Raw genomic sequence first — 10843 nt, 5'->3', positions numbered from 1 at the left:
CAGCAATAATTTAAAATGACGTCGTTTCGGGCGGATCATACACTTCGAAATAACAATGTGCAGCCAGAAATACGGACGAAAGAAAACCACAAATTCGAACAAACCATCCTTAAAAAGGTGGTCAACTACAGTAAATTTATGAGCACTGAAGTCATAATAATTTATGCGAATTTTTGATACTATCACAATTCGTCTAATTTCAATTAATTTTCGAGTGAAACAACGATGACATTCCTCAATTTTACCATTTTAGGGTGAAAAACACAAGGGGACTACCATTGACCGTCATGCATTCATTTTCAAGTGTCAAAAATGATGTCTTTTTTAACATTTTTTCGAATAATATTCATTCATTTTCATAATTCAGAATAAACACATACCGAAGCAATTTTGAGCAATTGAGAACAATGTAATTCACAACGCTTCAATGATTGAGTGCATTTTAATATTTTCACTTTGGAAATAGTTTTGAATTGGGTAGAGTATATAGATTCACATTGAATCATTTGCTGTAGTCTATAGCCCATAGATTCGAGGTCAGCTGACTTAAGTTAGCTGTGCATTTAATTCATTCAATGACATTCAATACATGAGTATCTAGATGAATATGTCCTCATTCAATATACGAAGCATCTGTCTTAGAAATGTTTCAATACCCCGAAGAAACTCGACAAAACTACCTTAGTCTAACTTCGACCTATGTTCCATGCTGATATTCGAATCTTCTTTTCATTTCAGTTCTTTCTTGTTCTTCACAAATTGTCCCCTTCTTCCCTTTGAAAAGTCGACATTCACCTTAGAAGCAGTACAATAAGGGATACACACACGCAATGCATACCTACTCAATTCAAAACGACACACGACAAACTCGATATGCATGTTTTGTTTGTTTTTGTTTGTTCATTCATTTGGGCAGCAACAAAAGTATGCGCGGCAGTTCGTTTTTGCAGTAAATTGAGTTTCAATGGATTCGTTGTGAAAACATGTGCATACGGCAAATTGAATGCGGCCCATTGCTTTCCATCAGTTTCCATTTTTTTCTTCTTTGAGGTTTGAACGATTACAGAAGAGTAGGAAATTTTTTTTCTCGCGCGAATCGATGAAATGTGTGCATTATGAAGCAAATGCAGCGTGCAATGTTATTAATTCAGTGTGACTTGAAGTGATTCTCAAGTGCATTAGCAAAGGCAAAGCGATCAAGTCAACCGAAAATATGTGTGCACGCACATTTAAATGCGAGAGTAAAAATGTAACATGGAAAACTACCGCTCATATTTCTATTGTCAAACGGAATAGAACCGAAAGCAACGAGCATAAAAGTTGACTATTTCGAGTGTTTAAAAAAACACTCGACAAACAGATGAAAGATTTTAGTGATTATTTTGAAACATAAACCAGAACTAAGTTGACGACAGTAAAAAACCACAATATTTTCGCTCGGATGGTTTCAGTTTCTAATTGGAGGACTACACAGTTTGAATATACAGTAATTTTTCATATTCATCGCTCTCACACAGAGTCAATGCCAACCATATCCGCATTCACTTTCGCCTTGATGATGATCATACAATCTGAATACGAAAACTCTTAATAGAATCGAATAACATCAGGAATGTGTTTCCAATCCGAATCGAGTCATATCTCATGTTCCAGTTCACAACATATGGTACACAACTAAACACCTCCAGATGCTCGATCTAGTGTGTTCGTTTTTGCGTGTGTGTGGCACGATGTGGCCACAAGTGACAATCAACTTGTGCCATGAATCGTGCATCATATGTTCATAATTTTGCTTTTCCGCCACACACACACACACACACACACACTGCTGTGTTGCGTGGAAGTATTTTTAATGTAAAACTATGCACGAGCCAAGTGTTCACGGACGCGGAAAATTTATAATTTTCCGATGACAGTTGAAATTATGGTTCATATTTACCCGTGACAATGGGTGGATGGAATGCAATTGAATGAAATTCAACAGAATGTAATGGACAATTTCGGGTATTTTATGCTGATTCACGTTCCGTACTGAAATTTTGGATGCTTCACCTGGGCTCGTTTCAATATAATGTATTATACGTGTCATGTACGACTTTACCGCAGTAAAAATTCAACATTCGAAATGTAATTTGCTCCTCTATATGAAAAAAAAAGTGTTCGAAATGTATTCAGATGTGCCCCTAACAATTTCACTTCAGCGACTGACAGACATTCACCGCATCCAACGCTAAAGATAACCATCAGCAATAGCGATAACAATATTTAAATAAACGAAAACACTGTGAATTGCAGTTTACTTTTAATTGACTTTCATACGGTGCATTAAACATTTCATAATGCAAGCGCATCAAGTTGGTACAATGACTGTTCACATTTAATTTTTTTTATTTCAACTGTTCGTATGTTCCACCTCTCTTCACCATCAATATGCGGTGTATAATATACACTGTATATTAATTGCAGAAGAAGGGTTGATTACTTGTCAAGCTTCTGACCAATTGGTCGCCGCTTTTTAATCTCTTCCAAAAGGTTTAATGACATTTTTTTTTCTTCTTCCTCCCGTAGTTTTAATGATTTTAATGTTTGGTTTTTGGCTCCGGAAATTAAATTTATCCGGTGGAGATGTCGCTGAAAATCTTGTCTAGTCATTGAATCAAACCTTGAGTTGCCACTTCAATTTATCTAAAAGACGGCGTCTTTTTCTCGGTGATTAAGTGGAATATTTTGTCGACAAACCTTCATCGGCACCAATTTGAACATAGATCCAACCATTGAAGCATGCATCAAAATATTTTCGCCGATTTTCATTTCTTTATCCTTTTTTTTCGTTTGGTATTTTTTTTTTGGGACGTCAAGCTGTGATGCGTGCTTAAGTATCCCTTTTTCAGTTAATATTTTCACCACAAACGACTTGTCGAGACATCAGAAATGGTCGAAACAACATGAATCCATCTCAGCGGTTGGATTTTTCATTCGATTTTGTTGTACAAACGCCTTTTTTTGGCTTGTGCACCGTCGTTGATGTTTCGAAAAATAATCATCTCTACCAGTTTTTAATTGGAATTTGATATTGATCAGATATATAAAAAATCCTATCAGTTTTTTTTTCGTCGATTCTATTGAAAAGTACGGTCATTCTCTCAGGGGGAGGGATTTGTGAGAAAAAATGAGCGGATTTAAAAATGAAAACTGAACAAAAAATGTGAGGTATAAAATGTGCCAATTTATAATGACATGAGAATTCAAAAAAAAGACCACGGTCGTGCTGCAATCACAGAGGGCATTTTGCAAACAAATAATGACCACGAATTTCCTTCGTTATTTTGATATATTATATTGATCGATAAATCGATGCACTACGATACGTATTGTAAGTGAAATGAAGAAAGGGGGAAAACAAACGAATTAAGCACCGCATCGACTACAATGTCGATCGCACAGTTTGTGTTCATTCAGGACAAACCGAACATCAAACGATAAGCCCAACCAATAATTGAACGTATCACTCGTAATGCGATAACCATAAATAAACGCTAGTTACAACATAGGGTTAATATGCTTGGTTTTGTTCACACAGAAATATTGCTTTAATTTACTGTGTGCACGAAACAGGAGAAAAAAAAATAGTACAAAGACACATCATTGTTGGCCGTCAGATTCTTTTTTTCTTTCGTTCCGCCGTTTATTGTCCATCAATGCGAAAAACGGCAGAAAAACATAACCCGCCCATTTTATTAATATTATTGGAGTCCATTGTTTGTCAGTCGGTTGAAACACACAGTTTATAAACGCTGTCGATCCACGCAGAATTTTGATTTGATGTGTGCTGTCATTATTTTGCCACGTGCAACAATGATTACACGTGGCCCCGGGAATTAATTGGAATGGAATCAACTTGATAGCAGCAGCACTACCACCACCACCACCACCACCGCCACCGACGCCGCAACGAACTCTTTTGTGCTAATGTCATTTTACGCACAAAAAGGGTAACGCTCGCCTCTGGAACAAAATTGTTTTACAAAAATGGGATAAATGACGAAATTAAATCTACCAACGAGTGAAGCCACCACGAAACGGCGTCAATGGAACCTCGGTTTACATTTCATTCACAACGAAAAACCCATTCAAAAATTGTGTGTATCATTTATGAAAGTGGTCTTCATCATCTTTTGTGGCTATGCTCATCGACCGTTTCTAATGCTCGCACTTGAAATCTATTATCAAACCTGATAATCCTTTTGAAAATAATCAAAAAATATTACAGTTTCCGCTCAACCGTTCGCATTCACATGCGTTTTCATCTCTTTTACGAATCTCTTTGTGCAGCAATTTGGGCATCGAAAAGGGGGAAAAAATGGTTATTGTTGCCCGACCAAAAGGATTGCACTTACTTTATTCTGACGCACTGAAGAGTGGATTTTCATAAAATGGACTAACAAAATACAAAGATCATGTATCGATGATAAACACGTCGCCTAAATACTTTCCGATTCCGATCGGGAAATCTCTTTGAAATCTCTAATTGATTGCGGCTTCCGTATGAAATCCGATCGAAAGTGACGAAAGTGGCGAAAGAGGCTCAATCAAAATGTTCCCACCAGAAACCAAACACTCCTTTTGCATCCTTTTTATTGGTTCTAGCTTATCTTTTCGAATTTATTGATTGATTTTTGATTAGAATTTCAATAGAATCATAGAATCATACTCGATTAGACATGGAAATTACATTTAAATTCCATACCCGCATAGTCCTAGTTCATCAATTGTTAGTAGTATCTCACAAGTTTACAGTTTGTCAACCTTCATTTCTGGATTTTCTTTTTCGAACCATTCGATGTTTCAAGAATTTGAAAATTACAATCTGAGTTGTGATGACTAAATACTGGAAAATAAAATGAATGCTTCATACTACAAATTTCATACCATACTTAACCGTTTCGCTCTTAAGATGAAGTCAAATGAACTCGAAGTCAGAACGAAGCTTTATCAAGTCAAAATGAATCTTCAATGAAGATTCTTCGTTCACCAAGCTGTCCATAAACTGCACTTTAATTATTCGTCGTGATGTTTCGAGTCCTAAATTAATGTTGACAAATTGAAGCATTTAATGCGGTCGTTTTTCTTTTACTACATGGAATATTTCCATTCCGATATAAAATCGTCTTAGATCGTCGTGTTTAAAATTGTATTCAACAGTGTTGAATCAACACATTATTATTCCGGTCATTGAATTGTGTAAGATATATCTGATAAAATGGTTTTTACATTTGAAGCGCCTCATCAGATGTCACGAAAATAATCTTCGCCAAGCATTTGCGAATAGTTTCCTAAAATCTTTTAAAATGGAAAGAACATCGAACTTTGACTTTTGCATGGTACATCGTTTCGTTTTCGATTTGTCCAGTGCACAGTGCACACCCACTGCTTCCACACATTAATTTATGTGCATATTTTTTCCCCAGTTGTCTTGCATAAATTAAATGATTCGAGTCAAAGAGTACATACATTTAAAAACAGTTGCAAATGAATTAATTGCAAGTCCAATTGCTTATCTATCTGTTTTGTGTGTCCAACATTTTGCACGGAGCTCTTTCCGCTTCGGACACACACATTCTCTTTTTGTCTTCATTTCGCTCGAAATACATACACATTTTCTAATCAACAAATTTGATATATGACTTCTATCCATGCAAATGCATTTTCTCTGCGTCTCATGGATTAAGAGCTGTTTCGTCGTTGACAATGTGGCCAAATAGCCATTTTCTCGGTGAATAAAATTAATATGTGGTCATTGCTTTATTAGCTCAGTTGTCCAGTAAAATATGCAAGTATGTTTTTTCATTGAAATCGTAATGTTTGAAGAAACATTAGAGAGAAGTCTCTAAATTCTTCTGAAGAATATTGCACACTTTTGCACTTGTCGTCTGGCTGTGATATAAATCATGACGTTGAAATTGTGATGATTTGTTGAAATTAAAGCGAACGGCTTGCAGACAACCGAAAATGTCTCATTAATCTTCCAATATTATTGATTATGTTTGCATTTGATGTGTGCAAACGAATGAAAAGATAAAATTCAGCACTAAAGGTTTGGGCATGATGAATAAAATTGCGATTAATTAAAATGGAAAACAATTAAAACCGTCCAAGAGATAACACTATCCCTGACACGGTAGCAAAAATAAACAACGACAAAGACATTCAGTTGAAGTTGTGATGAATGGTTTACGTGCAAATTTCACACTTATCGATAGCGCATTTTGAACGGTTGTTGGACATCGACAATTGATACATTATATTTCCGGACGGTCATTGTGCATGGATTTATCGGAAGGCGAACATTTTCGGTGTTTATTTAAAGAGATAACACCAAGATTACTTGATTCCGTTTGTTATTTGCAATGTCCAATCTGGATAGTGTGAACAAAGCGGTCCATGACAAAGAGAGAGAAAGAGAGAGAACAGAAAAGAACAGAGGCAATTTAAAGTTAAATTGAAGTGGACATTATCTGATGGCGTCGTTCACACGTGTTAATGGATGCTCGGACGCACACCGGCTGGCTGAGCGGTAAGAGGTGTCAAGGGACCAAAAATGAATTTTCCTATAGTAAACACTGTCGCAAAGTGTCACCAATGCTGAAAATCATTTCGATCAGGCGAACGGATGGTTGAAAATCATTAAAGTTTTATACCCCTCTTCAGACGCATGTCGACGTCGACATCGACGACGACCATGATGATGACAATCATTGGTGATGTTATTTACATACGTTCACTCATCGACCACTGGTCAGTTTCGGTCATTGTTTGCTCAGATCTTATAATCTCGGACAAAACAAACAAACGCACACACGGCATCGTTAATGAGAAAATGAAAAACTCTTGCTCAAATGATAACACATTCCCGTTTCACATTTGCACCAAATGTAAAATCCCCGTAAGATACGGACCGTAACAAAGGCTTCCATTAACTTATTACCAGTGTCGGGTTTAATGTTCAATGTTCATTAGCAGTTTTTTTCTTCTTTCGCCTCGGTAGCGCACGACCAAAAAAGGGAAAGAAGGGAAGTCAAATCCATTTTCTCTCTCACACACTTTTTCTACACGGGCAAAGCAAGCATGAATATGCAAATTACCATTCAACGCTCACTACACAGATTAAATGTGTTCAATTTAATTAACTTCTAACGCGTTACACACTATCCCAGATTAAATAGTTTCCATCAAAATCACACGTCGCACATTTGACAAAATGAAATATTTCCAGTAAATATTGTGACACCTTCTAATTTTTGGACTGATGTGAACTTTCTTCCATCGGTTTTGTATGATTCTTGATTAACTCTGGTTTTTCTTCATAGCGAGTGAATCAACTATTGGTCTCAGCTCGAAGTTTTGTTTAAAAAAAGTCGTCTTTCGACTGCGAATTAGTACTTTTAACTATCGAAGGTAGGTATGAATACTTTTACCTTTGAAAAACATAAACTTGAATAGAGAAAAAGAGGACTAGTCTGGTGAAAAACGAACCCAATTGCTACCGTTTTTCTTTACCTTTTCACAAAGCGAAAATTAGTCAACGAAATTGTACACAGCAAATGCTCGAGTTCAACGGAAAAAGGTGCATGTGAACGAGACAGCAGCAGCGGCGTGTGGTTTATGAGCGTGATTCCAACACATCGAGTGTCGTAACAATAAAAGTTAATGTGGATTTTCCTACAATTTTTATTTTGCAATAAAACAACGTCGTTTTTGCCACTGTATCGACGAACGCTAAGTGACTACCTCATTTTCATTTCACCTGGCACCGCAGCAAATCAAGTAACATGCAATGCCACCGTTCAACATATTTGCTCGTATCGCTTCTGTTGTGCTCAAGCTGCTATCGAATGTTTTTCTGTTGTTGTTGTACCACATTTCACTGACTGCTGCCAACTATTAAATTATCATTATCTTTTGATGGTAAATTTTGTGGTGCATTTCACCTTTTTTTCCTTGTTGCTGAATTTTTTTCTTGTTCTTTTTTTTTGCTTGATTTTTCATCGGTTTTTTTGTGACTTTGTATTCACTTCGATTCGTAGCGTCACACGTGAACTACAAATGCAGTTTTTTTTAGTTAGAACAATAAATTCGAAGTGATCTCTTTTTCTTCGTTTAATGTGAGGTTTCGTGCTTTTTGACATGGGTTTCAAAGAACTTCTTTTCCAAAATGAGCTCACAGTGAATTATGAAGTTTTTATTCGCAATTTTCGGTTTTGGGTTGGTGGGAATAACAGACGATTACTATTAAACTAATCAAGTTTTATTTGACTCGTAATTTTGGATGGTGTGACTCTCAATTTTAGGTCAATGATGAGAAAGGAAAGGAAAGAAAATTATAATGATAGAAAGAAGAGTCAGGTATGGGTCGAGTCAGAGTTTTGTTAAAAGAGACTCTATCGATTCAATTCAATTCGACATTTAAATGTGGGAAAGCAATTCTTTTCAATCGATATTGGTAAGGATGGAAAAATCTTCAATGGAAATTCTTCTTTGAAAGAAGTTCTTCTATAGGAAAAATCTTCAATACTGCAATGAATGTGACACGAAAGTGATTGAAATTCCACCAATTGTACCCTAAAAAGTGCCTCATCCAATGCTTCATTTTCGAGAATCTGTTTTTCATCGTCATTTTCCAAGTTCTGTCCAAATTTGACTAACTTTCATTCCATAACATAGACTAATTTTTATTTAATTGTCGTATTTTTCGAATGACGGGTAAAAATTATGGAACGCTTGAGTTGATTACAGCATAAAGTCTACAGAAAACTTTAAGTTCCGAAACTTGATTGGCCACACCATAACATGTTATTAATTACGTTGCAATTTTCAATAATTTCGTACTTACTCCGATTTGGGTACCGTTCGTTTTAAATCATGGCCAACAGTTTGGCTGGTTTATTGACCCAGACATGTCTCAATAGCGCCGGTCATGGAAAAGCCATTTCGCCACTTTTTCTACCGTTGCCACTTTTTGTTATTGGTGTTCTACTTTTCCTTTTGTGTCGGACTTTCAGCAAAATTATGGTAATTTCATTTAATAACACAGAAAACATGAGCTTATCCTAATGAGAAATGCATAACAATTTTTTGTTCCATTCATTTGCTTCTTTTTTGTGTATGTTTGTGGGAGTCTCATACTTTGAGACGCTTTAATGAAGAGAAAATATTAAAATGAGAGTAATTTGATTTGAATTTGTTTAAAACACGATGAGATTATATCTAGAATTGCAAAATGAAATGAACCATCACATTAAATGGTCGCATTCATTTTTTTTTCTAGTCAATAAAAGAAGTGTTTTGAGGCAATTTAATTCACCAACTCGATATGTTGCGCAATACCATTTAATCACGGACATTTCAATCCATTAGCTTACCCATTTCCATAGTCAAAACCATTTATCACAATCAAAACCGTTGGTTTTTTCGTTATTTTAAGTAAATGCGTACTTTTTTATTTCCATCTGAATAATTCGCAAAACAACGAACGTTGTGCAAAAATGCGAGAAAAAAAAACAGAGAAATAAATCGTTCTAGTGAAAGAGAGAAAAAAAAGCGATTGACTGTGTGCATAATTCCAGTGACACATAATAAAACATGAAAAATAAATGTTATAAATTGATGCCTTCACTTCGAACAATCCGTTCTCGATTTATGCAATCGAATGAAAGAAAAAAAATATAGTGACTGAACTTTAGAGATAATAAATGATTTTTTCCTTCTTCCGAAACACATAATAACGACAATAATAATAATGATGATGTAGATATTAGTGTGCAGGATTTGGCAATGCGGGTTTGTACGAAAATAGCACAAATCGACAGCAGTTGTAGCAGAGACACATATTGCAATAACCAGGAACAACCCGCTCCAATGAAGTTAAACGCAACAAATCGTTTTTGGTCCTATTTGATTGGCCCTTAGTTACGCGCACTCCGAGATTGTAACATGTTTTGGATTTTCGTGGTTGAACGCTTGCAGAGGTTTTTTTTCAGAACGATTCGCACATTTTTTTTCTATCGCATATGTTGGCTTCGCTCTCGATCTTTTCGTCTATCTTTCTCTCTCGCTCTTTATTTCTGAATATTTCTTCTTTTCTCTTTTTTCCCCTCGTGCTCACTCGCTCTCTCTCCCTCTCTTCTTTTCTCTCTCTGTCTCGAACTTTGAAAAATGATCTAAACATAATTTTGTTAATGGAAAAGGAGTTTGTTATGCCCAGTGAATGACGCTTGCCGAACACGCATTCCCGTGGCAAACGTGCCACAAATCCAAAATTTTCGAAATCGATTATTTTTTTCCTCAATATATTTTGAAATGCGAATTATGTTAGCCAATATTTTGCGCTGTGAATCGAAATTGACATACTTTGTGTAAATGATCGCATTCCGATTGTCACGCATCAACACATAACAATTAATAATCTATGGGATTTATGATAAATTATCTGTTTCGCTTATGAAATTAGGTTTCGCAGATTCACCGAAACTGTTTCGGCGCATTGAATGCAGAAATTATGAAGAGTCGTCGTGGAAGATTCGTTTAGAAATAGATAAAAATGAAATGGATTTTTTTTTCGAAGTCTTATCAAACTAGGACAATCTAAGCAATGAATAAATTTTTACAAAATTATCGGTGAATTTTTCAGTTTTTGCATCAAAAGTTATCGTGTTGGTTTAATACATCATTTAAAGAAGAAGAAGAAGAATATAAAGCGGAAGAAGAATGAAAAGAGCATGTGCCCGTGTTCCATTGTACCAATGAAGAAACTTGAAAAGTACGATTGGTGCCACTAAACTGGTCT

The sequence above is a fragment of the Sitodiplosis mosellana genome, unplaced genomic scaffold (assembly GCF_009176505.1).
Source record: "Sitodiplosis mosellana isolate CC-2019 unplaced genomic scaffold, AAFC_SMos_1.0 Smas_scaffold_15, whole genome shotgun sequence".
Lineage (NCBI taxonomy): Eukaryota > Metazoa > Arthropoda > Insecta > Diptera > Cecidomyiidae > Sitodiplosis > Sitodiplosis mosellana.
The sequence above is the reverse complement of the archived record's forward strand: the minus strand, read 5'-3'. Positions refer to the sequence as shown.